Source organism: Papaver somniferum, chromosome 7 (assembly GCF_003573695.1).
Source record: "Papaver somniferum cultivar HN1 chromosome 7, ASM357369v1, whole genome shotgun sequence".
Lineage (NCBI taxonomy): Eukaryota > Viridiplantae > Streptophyta > Magnoliopsida > Ranunculales > Papaveraceae > Papaver > Papaver somniferum.
In genome coordinates this window covers 101621153-101632296 of record NC_039364.1, presented here as the reverse complement: position 1 = coordinate 101632296, position 11144 = coordinate 101621153, and the positions used below count along the sequence as shown (strand labels likewise).

Sequence of the window (11144 nt, the reverse complement as noted above, 5' to 3'; positions counted from 1 at the left end):
TTTAGTTGGGATTGTAATAATTTTTATTTTTCCTTTATTTTCTTTTTCTTTTTCTTTTTCTTTGGGACTCAAATTATTTGATGAGTGCCAAATTATTTGATGAGTGCCAAAAACTTGGTGTGGAAATGGGGTTACACACTAAACTTGCAAGTATACAAGGTCAAGCTTTATAATATAGGGATAAGAAAGAGTTAGTCCACAGGGAGCGGGAGCATACAAGAATTTTCCTAAGCTATCAATGGGTGCAAAGCACTATGGCAGTGAGCAGTGATAGATGAAGGCAGATACAAAGAACTAAAACAGTTAACACAAGATGGCAGCACAGCAAGGATTAGATGGCAGATGATATAAAATAACAACAGCAAGGAACCAAGGCTGTAAGCCAAGGGAAGGGGTGAGATTGTGCACTGACTTCAGTGCACACAGCTTCAAAATGCAAGAACTAAGCAAAACAGTAAAGGAAAGTAACTAAGCAGTGAATAAAAGCAGAGCTGGAATTGTAAGTGACTGAAGAAAGGAATTGTGGCTAAGCTAATGGCTTAGAATCCACCTTGGTGTCCTAGCCAAACAATGTAGTTCTAGGTTGAAATTAAGACCCTAAGCATACAATTGGAATGGAAAGAAAATCAGCTTGCTCAACTAATGTGCTCCTAGCATTGACTGTCTTTTGACAGTACAATCAATCACAAGCACACAGATGAGCACTAATCTCTCCCATTGCTCAAGAAAAACAAGCATTAAGGCTCTAACCTAGCAATTCATCATCCAACAATGCACTAAGGCTTCATCTGAGCCTTAGCTGCAGTAACTTAGTTCATGAAAAACATGTTAACAGCATCAACATTCATCACATATGCTAATTGAAACAACATTCTCAACATTGAAGATAAAAATCAAAACATCATATAACATTCACTATCAACTGTCATGCAATAACTGAAATTGAAATTGTGGAATAAAACAGAACAAAATGTTTTTCTGGCTAGTCCAGACATCATCCCCCTCTACCCCTCTACATCACCCCCTATTTATATCACCAAATACCAAATTTTTCCGAAACCCTAGAATTGAAATTAGGGTTTTCAATCTCCGAAATTTACTCACCAAAACTTTGAATTGACGTCGCCCCATGTCTTCTCTGCCTCTCTCGGTTCTTCTCCTGCTCCTAATTGCTACAATTGCTCCCTAATTTGAGGTGTTTTATCAACCCTCACCTAGGTGAGTTGGTGAGATAGGTTAAAGCGCTTCGAATTAGGGGGATGGGTCGTGTCGGGTAATGATGGAGATGGTGGAGTTGGTGGTAGTCGTTGTAGTATAGTGGTAAGTATTCCCGCCTGTCACGCGGGTGACCCGGGTTCGATCCCCGGCAGCGGCGCCAAAAACTTGGTGCGGAAATGGGGTTACACACTAAACTTGCAAGTATACAAGGTCAAGCTTTATAATATAGGGATAAGAAAGAGTTAGTCCACAGGGAGCGGGAGCATACAAGAATTTTCCTAAGCTATCAATGGGTGCAAAGCACTATGGCAGTGAGCAGTGATGGATGAAGGCAGATACAAAGAACTAAAACAGTTAACACAAGATGGCAGCACAGCAAGGATTAGATGGCAGATGATATAAAATAACAACAGCAAGGAACCAAGGCTGTAAGCCAAGGGCAGGGGTGAGATTGTGCACTGACTTCAGTGCACACAGCTTCAAAATGCAAGAACTAAGCAAAACAGTAAAGGAAAGTAACTAAGCAGTGAATAAAAGCAGAGCTGGAATTGTAAGTGACTGAAAAAAGGAATTGTGGCTAAGCTAATGGCTTAGAATCCACCTTGGTGTCCTAGCCAAACAATGTAGTTCTAGGTTGAAATTAAGACCCTAAGCATACAATTGGAATGGAAAGAAAATCAGCTTGCTCAACTAATGTGCTCCTAGCATTGACTGTCTTTTGACAGTACAATCAATCACAAGCACACAGATGAGCACTAATCTCTACCATTGCTCAAGAAAAACAAGCATTAAGGCTCTAACCTAGCAATTCATCATCCAACAATGCACTAAGGCTTCATCTGAGCCTTAGCTGCAGTAACTTAGTTCATGAAAAACATGTTAACAGCATCAACATTCATCACATATGCTAATTGAAACAACATTCTCAACATTGAAGATAAAAATCAAAACATCATATAACATTCACTATCAACTGTCATGCAATAACTGAAATTGAAATTGTGAAATAAAACAGAACAAAATGTTTTTCTGTCTAGTCCAGAGATCATCCCCCTCTACCCCTCTACATCACCCCCTATTTATATCACCAAATACCCAATTTTTCCGAAACCCTAGAATTGAAATTAGGGTTTTCAATCTCCGAAATTTACTCACCAAAACTTTGAATTGACGTCGCCCCATGTCTTCTCTGCCTCTCTCGGTTCTTCTCCTGCTCCCAATCGCTACAATTGCTCCCTAATTTGAGGTGTTTTATCAACCCTCACCTAGGTCAGTTGGTGAGAGAGGTTAAAGCGCTTCGAATTAGGGGGATGGGTCGTGTCGGGTAATGATGTAGATGGTGGAGTTGGTGGTAGTTGGTGTAGGTAGTGGTGGTTGTGGAAGTGGAATAGGTGGTGGTACGGCAGGGTATGGTGGTTCTGTTGCAGAGAGGGGGAGAGGAAGACGAAGGTGGAGGTCGATATGGGTTAGGGTAGGGAGTTGTTTGGCTAGGTCATAGGGTTCGAGTATTAGTGTGTTAGGCGGGTGTATCAAGATGTGTGTACCACGAGCTGAAGCCGCTGGATATGGAGATGGTAGGTGGATCGGACGGCTAAGAAAGAAGCAGCTTGTAGCGACCGTAGGATGTAAAATACAACGAAGTCTACGGTGCGAGATTAGGTTAGGTGTTGTAGTGTTTAGCGGAATCATCGGGATTTGATGCACAGGCATAGGAGCGACCGTAGGATGCTGAAATGCTTCGATCTGACGGCTGAAATCCGAGACGGGCTTGGATACAGAAAATGGGTTTGGGTGAGGGTTTTGGGCCTTGGGTATGCCAGGCCCATGTCTTCTTTAAGAACAATTCTTCCTCTTCAAGCCCACTTCTAGCCTTTTGGTCTTGTGCACGACATTCTTCGCGGCTTCCTTGTGTAATTCCTCCCGTCTTTTCACTACTTTTCTTCTCTTTTCGCTCCGCAATTCATCCAAACTTTATTTATTACCTAAAAATGCAAAATTAAGTAAGAAAAATATTTATTCTTGAAAACAATGAAAATACAGAATATGGGATAAAATGTAGAATTACTGCGCAAAAGATGAGTTAAATGCCAACAAAAAGGGATAAAATTATACAATATTTGGCACTCATCAGTTACGGTAGGCGCATTTTCTCTGGTTTCTTCGGGAGACCGTCCGAAAAGAGGATTGCTTCCAATGTTGGTTTGAGGAGGAGTGGTATCAACAACACTGGTGTTGGAAGCGGGAATGGTTTCTGGAGTCCCACCATTGTTGCTAGTGCTAGCGTTGTTTGTGTTAGGATTTGTAACTGAGCCTGACCTAAGATCAACCATTTTGTGAAAGTTTGAGATTGCAACTGAGAGATTAATCTCCCACTGTGGTCGCCAATATGTGGATGGGGAAAAACGAGTCGCTGGTTTTTTGGGAAGTGAAGAGTCGAGCGTGCTGTCGAGACTCCTCAGCCGGGCAAAATGTTAATCCTCGCACAGATGCACCGCTGCAAAGGGGGTGCTTAGATTCGGGAAATAAATATGTATGACTCCAGCCTAAACCAAGACAATGGCCGTTCCAGATTCAATTCGGTCGCAAAGAGGGAGATGAGTTGATCTGTAGGAGGGAAGCTGAGAATTATGTAGGATCAATGATGATCGAGGATTGTGGGTGTGTTGAAGGTTTCTGCAGTATTGGTGAACTGTTGAGTTCTAATAAGTTTTGATGGATTGATGAATTCTTGAGAGTAGTTACTTGAGAAATTCTGTGTGGAGACTTCTGATCGTGCACCCACTACTTTACTAACTCCTTCAACCGTTTACACGACTTACGCACATTTCTCGTTGTGGATGAATCCACGTGCCGTAGTCCGCCAGACCAAACCTAAGTGATATCCCCCCATTTGTGACGTGATTGATGTCTCACAAGTCGTGGAGTCTATAGGGTAGACGTGTTTTGATTAGTCAATTGTTGACTGATTAGACAATGAGTCTAAGTTTGGTGAATCGAGCATGAATGGTGAATGCTCAGCGATTCATGGATCGAACATGTAGTTCTTTGAAGGGACGTCAGTATTGTTGAATCATTGATGAATTACTGACTAGTTGAACGATTGAGCAAGTATTGCTCAATTCTTCGAATTAGGAGAATTTAATGAGCAACTGAGCAAGTATTTCTCAATTCTGCAAATTACTGAATATTAAGAATTTGATGGGCAACTGTGCAAGTATTGCTCAATTCACCAAATTAATGATTTTGATAATCTGACGTGCAACTGAGCAAGTATTGCTCAATTCGACGAATTATCGATGAATTGCCGAATATTGATTATATTCGGGTAATCGAGCAAGTGTTGCTCGATTCAGCCAATTATTTACTGGTGACGTGACCCAGTAAAATATCAATTAAAATATTGATGTTGATTAGTGAATCAACGTAAATTTTATTAGTGTTCGAATTGTGCTCAGAATGATGGTTTCACAGAGTGTTCATTCGAAAACCCTAATTTTTGGTCAATCCTCCATCAATTGGGGAATTGCCAAAAATTGATCATGAATGATAGGGACCGACCACATGGGATGAGGAACGTACATGTGGTGTCCAGTGCTTGAGTGAACACGCACCAGGATTCTCAGAGAGTTGATGAGAAATCATAAATAAATGGTGGATTCACCATTTACTGAAAAAATTGTTGGGTTCAGCATTAGGTATAAAACCTAGGTATGAGAGACGAGTACCGACCAAGAGGGAATGGGACCGGCTCTAGGTGGTCACGTGACCAGTTGGTTGTCGTTTGGAGGATTCTCCATTTGGTTGGAGAGATTTCGGGCCCAGTATGAGCAATTGAGCAAATTAGGTCAGAATTGCGAAAACGTGTGGGACCGGCTTCGTGCAAGCCCTAGGAAAGACCTGGTTGGTCGTGGAGGAATACACGTGTTGCCATGATGTCCGTGTATTCATACTGAGAGTTTCATTATTTTATGATGCGCATTTGAGCAATATCGTGAATTTTCAGAAGAGTTTCATCTTGACTGAGAATTCTCGATTTTTTGGTGGAATGACCATGTATGCTCAATTCATCAATTCTAAAAATATTAAAGTAAAATGTTTTAATATTTAAAAATTTCCGTGAGAGGCTAGCCGGCCGCGTGACCATGTTGCCTTTTGGTTTTTTCGTGATTCGAGCAACATTTGGGAAAATATGGAGAAATCACGAATTTTTGCTCAAACCCAGGAGTTTCATGAATTGAGGAAAAATAATGATTATAATAAATTAGGGATTGCAAGGTGTGGGACCGGCCACGGCTAGGGAATGGCCGACCGGCCATGTTGCTCGGTCCCGCACACCTTTCCCTATTTTATTATTATTTTTCATGAATCCTTGAAGTTATGGAGAGTCCTTGAAGATATGGAGAATCCATGAAGTTTTGACATAATAATTATAAAAAGCTAAGGATTGTGAGGTGTGGGACCGGACATGGCTTGGGCATGGCCGGCTGGCTAGGTTGCTCGGTCCCGCACACTTTTCCTTTTTTTATAATATTATTTGGAGAATCCATCAAGTTATGGAGAATTCACAAGTTTTGCACAAAATAAGGAATTTTGCTAAGATGGAGAACCCTCATGAGTTTATGAAAATAAAATAAGAAAAAATAATAGGAGGGTCGCGGACCGACCGTGGCTAGGGCACGGCCGGCCAGCGGGCCGGTGGGCCCACCGTGAGCGCCTCCATTATTTTATTATTATTTTAATGTTTTCTCCTGTTTTGCGGAGGATTCCCCATTGTTTCATATTTTTGGATGCTCGTTCGTACATCTGGGTGCTCAGTCGTGCATCATTGTCGAGTACACTTGCACCATTTTTGTGGGGCTTACTCAGTGATGGTCCAGATGCCCAGTTGTTGAGTATTTATTAATAATTTATGAGATTCAGTGGAGAATAATTCATGAAACTGAGTAATAAAAATGAATAGTTGTTCATTATTAATTCATAGGATCAGATGTGGATTCGACTATGAATTCAGAATAATAAAACGAGCATTACCATCCTATGGGATCGTGGATTCGACCATAGAATCGGATTAATTAGATTTATCTATCACCATTTCATGAGACCAGTGGATTCGATCATGAAATCAGATTAATGAGATAATACAGTTGTTTCATTGTTATTCTATGAGATCAAGCCGTGGATTCGATCATAGAATCAGAACAATTGTTATTGCCATTCCATGGGATCAGGCCGTCGATTCGACCATGGAATATGAGCAACTTTTATTGCCATTCCATGGGATCAGGCCGTGGATTTGACCATGGAATAGGAGCAATGATAGATTATTCTGGGAATTCAGTAGTGAATGTCACGACAGAGGTAATCTACTTCAGAAAATATATTAGCTTGTTAAAGCGTCACATCTATTCTGAGTGGTTCACAGTCAGGGAGTCACTGTTGTTTACGACCTGAAGGCGTTAGTGTTCTCAATCTACGGAGAACCGCCTGAATCTATGCACTCTCTCCACATAATCAGGGAACGGTGAAGTGTCTCCGACGTCCTGAAGGAGTCTGCCGCCCAACTATTCTTCTATGTGGAGGTGGGTCACTCTCCTGCAGTCAGGGAACAGTGAGTATCACCGACGTCCTAAAGGCGTTAAGTTCTCAATCTACGGAGAACCGCCCAAATACGTTATTCTGCATAGAGGGCACGACGAAATTCCAGGGATCGAACGCTCAAGTAGTGGAGGATTTTCGAAAACATATTCGTCATGGCTTCGTAAAATATGAATCATTGCATGCCTGAAAGCCGTGTCAAAACATGCCTCATGATTTTACGGTTTTTCCCTTTGTTGAAAATCCACCATCTACATTATGATCCTACATCTCTGATCCCAATAGGATGCTACGTACTTGATTCCCTTAGCTGATCTCACCCACAACTAAGAGTTGCTACGACCCAAAGTCGAAGAATTTAATAAACAAATCCGTATCACACTAGAAATGTCTACGGTAATAGATAAATCCGTATCCCACGAATATACCTACGAGTTTTGTTCCATCTTTTGATGAATCAAGGTGAACAGGAACCAAATGATAAACCGGACTTATATTCCCGAAGAACAGCCTAGTATTATCAATCACCTCACAATAATCTTAATCGATGCAGCGAAAAAAGATATTGTGGAATCACAAACGATGAGATGAAGTGTTTGTGATTTCTTTTATATCTTGCCTATCGGAGATATCAATCTCAATCTTATTATTACAATTATACTCATACAATAGAAACAACAAGATCAGATCACACAACTACAAAAAAAGTAGTATCGGTCTGGCTTCACAATCCCAATGAAGTCTTTAAGTCGTTAACCTGGTTTAGAAGAAGAAACCAAAGGTTAAAGGAGAATCGACTCTATCTTAGCACAACTAGTATCACACAGAAGGTGTGGGGATTAGGTTTCCCAGTTGCTAGAGTTCTCCCTTATATAGTCTTTCAAATCAGGGTTTGCAATCAATGTTAGCTTGGTAACAAAGCATTCAATATTCACCGTTAGCTGAAAACCTGATTAGATTCAAGTTAATATCTTTCAACCGTTAGATCTAAAACTAGCTTGTTACACACAAATGAAATGCACGTTTCTAGGCTTGTGTAACCGTACCCAAACTTGTACATTTGTTGGTTCAACAATAGTCAACCAAATGGTTAGCCATATGATCACTTTCATATCAACCATATTCTTCTTCACCATAACTAGTTCAAGTGACTCAAATGAACTAGTTAGAGAGTATTTCAATTGCAAGGAAATCTTATGTAACTAACTACATAAGACACGATTGAAGCAAAAACGATTTGATTCACTTGAATCGGTTCATGAACTATATAGCCACGGTTTGAAATTTACATTCCTTAGTTTATATAAGAATAAGTTCACAAACATCGTTTTTAGATATAACCTACTCAAGTTCGCGGATTGGGTTCGCGGACTTAAGTTCCCGGACGGAGTTCACAAACTCCAGCAGAATTTCTCGGGCCGAGAACTTCCGCCAGTTCGCGGACTTGGCTCACGCCACCATTCCGGTTCTCTTGATCAACAAATTTCTCAAACTTCGGTTCAAGGGATGCTTGTAAACCCAGTCCGCGATCCGGCGAAGTTCTCATCCCGAGAATTTCTGCTGGAGTTTGTGAACTCTGTCCGGTGTCTTAAGTCCGCGAACCTAGTCTGCGAACTTGAGAAGGTTATATATCTAAAGATGATTTCTGAACTTAATCTTAAAATACTAAGGAATGCTTTTGCAAACCGTGGCTATTAAAGTTCATGAACCGATTCGAGTGAATCAAATCATCTTTGCTTCAATTGTGTCTTGTGTAGTAACATAAGATTTCCTTGCAATTGAACAACCCTCTTAACTAATTCATTTGAGTCATTTGAGCTAGTTATGGTTAAGAAGAACATGGTTGGTATGAAATTCTCATATGGTGAACCTTTCGGTTAAACTATTCTTGAACCAACAATTCACACGTTTGGGTACGGTTAACAAACCTAGAAGCGTGCAGTTCATTTGTGTACAACAAGCTAAGTTTTCGATCTAACGGTTGATAAATATTATCTTGAATCTAAATCAGGTTTTCATCTAACAGTGAATATTGATTGCTTTGTAACTAAGGCAAAACCATGATTTGAAAGGCTATATAAAGGGACATCTAGTAACTCTGCAAAACTAATCCCCACACCTTACGTGTGATACTAGTTTGCGTGCTAGAGTCGATTCTCCTTTAAACTTTGGTTTTATTCTTCTAAAACCAGGTTAATGACTTAAAGACTTCATTGGGATTAGGAAGCCAGACCGATACTACTTTTATCATAGTTGTGTGATCTGATATTGCATCTTCTATCGTAACAGTACAATCATATTGATTGGCTTGAGATTGTTTGATTTCTACGATAGGCAAGATATAAAAAGTAATCACAAACACCTTCGTCTCATTGTTTGTGATTCCGTAACATCTTGTTTCGCTACCATACTATTAAGATTGTTGTGAGGTGATTCATTAATCTAGGTTGTTCTTCGAGAATATAAGACTGGATTATCAATTGGTTCCTGTTCACCTTGATTATTATCAAAAGACAGAGCAAAAACTTTAGGGTTTTTCTGTGGGAGACATATTGATCCTTTGATAGACTTGTCTGTGTGAGACAGACTTGTTTATTGTTAAAGCCTGCGATTTTGGGTCGTAGCAACTCTTAGTTGTGGGTGAGATTAGCTAAGGGAATCAAGTGCGCAGTATCCTGCTTGGACCAGAGGTGTAGGAGTACAACTGTACCTTGGATCAGTGGGAGACTAATTGGGGTTCAACTATAGTCCAGTCTGAAGTTAGCTTGGAGTACGCTAGTGTCTGTAGCGTCTTAATACAGTGTGTATTTAATCTGGACTAGGTCCCGTGGTTTTTTTGCATTTGCTAGGCCTGTCAATGGAAGAATATCCGTCGGATATTTAGAATTCTGATATCCGACAGGTTAAGCACTACCGGATATCCGATATCCGATAATATCCTATAGGATATCAAAATCAGATATCGATATCCGATAGGTTAAGCTATCAGATATCGGACATTTATCCGATAATATCCGGTTCTGACAAAAAAATATTTATAGTATGTAAAACATATGCAGAGTAGCAGAGGTGAAATTTAAGTTCTATCTCTCATACATTCCATCCAAATTTTATTCAAAAACAGTCTTAAAACATTGTTCTTAAGTAATTATGTCTCTAAGTAAGTCTCACACACATACATGAAAAGATACACAAGCAAATGCTATAGAAAGTAAGAAACTTCGAAACACGAAGTATGATAAGTATCTGTCACTCTTCTCTCCATCCTCTGACTCTCTTGACTTCATTCGTCGTTGATTTCCAAATTTTCCATATCTGCATTATAACAAGTCAACATTCAGATAAGATACACAACTACATAAGTAGTAATAGTAGGAACTAAGAAGAATAACGGATGAATCTATGCACTGAGTTTAAGCAAAAAAAAGAAAAAAAAATTTACCTTCACAAATCAAATCTGGCAACAAATCGCTTAAGCACAACAATGCTTCAACAAGATCTGGATCTAATGAAGCTCTGTGTGTTGTAAGTACTCTACCACCTGCACTGAACATTGATTCGGATGCCACACTGGTGACTGGGATAGCCAAGACATCTCTTGCCATCTTTGCGAGAGTTGGGTACTTCGGTGCATTTATCTTCCACCAACTCAAGATTTCAAACAAATACTCATCTTTTGGTGAGCCTTTTCTAAGCATTGGTTCTTCTAAATACTTGTCCAACTCAGGTTTCTTCACCTCAAATTCGATGTTCTCCATCATAAACTCAGCATATTCAGGATCACATACTTCATCTGGATTGTCTGAATTCATCATACTTGAGCTGGAGACAGAGTTGCGGGCTCCAAAATAGTGTTCATCTGCATTTGAGTTTTGTGAATCATACTCATAGAAAAGAGATGTCAATTTTGTTTTGAATTTGTTATACTCCACTGCATAGCCAGTTCCATACAACTTCTTATAACGAAACTCTACCCATCTTTCCCTGTATCTAGGATCAAACACAACTCCGATGCCCATAACCAAATTACTTTCAAGCCAATACACATCGAACTTTTCCCTCATCTTTAACCCCATTTCTCTTATATACTCATAATCACTGTCTTCACATTGTTTGATGCACTTGTTAACTTCATAGACGCCATTATAGTACAGATTTGCAGTTGGATACTTCATCCCTGCAAACCTGGTTGAAACATCATTAAACACCTCTAAACACTTGCAAATAACTACCCCTTGTTGCCACTCGTCTTCACTTGGTATACAATCGAATTCAGGATCAAGGACAGCAAATCTTTGAAACCCTTTTTTTAACTCAATTTCATTTTTAAG

General features: G+C 39.9%; 1 non-coding gene across 1 annotated transcript; it reads left to right on the top strand.

Moving 5' to 3' along the window:
- Positions 1–1303: 1303 nt before the first annotated feature.
- Positions 1304–1375, top strand: TRNAD-GUC. The gene has a single exon. It is a non-coding gene; the product is annotated as a tRNA-Asp (tRNA).
- The last annotated feature ends 9769 nt before the right edge of the window (positions 1376–11144 follow it).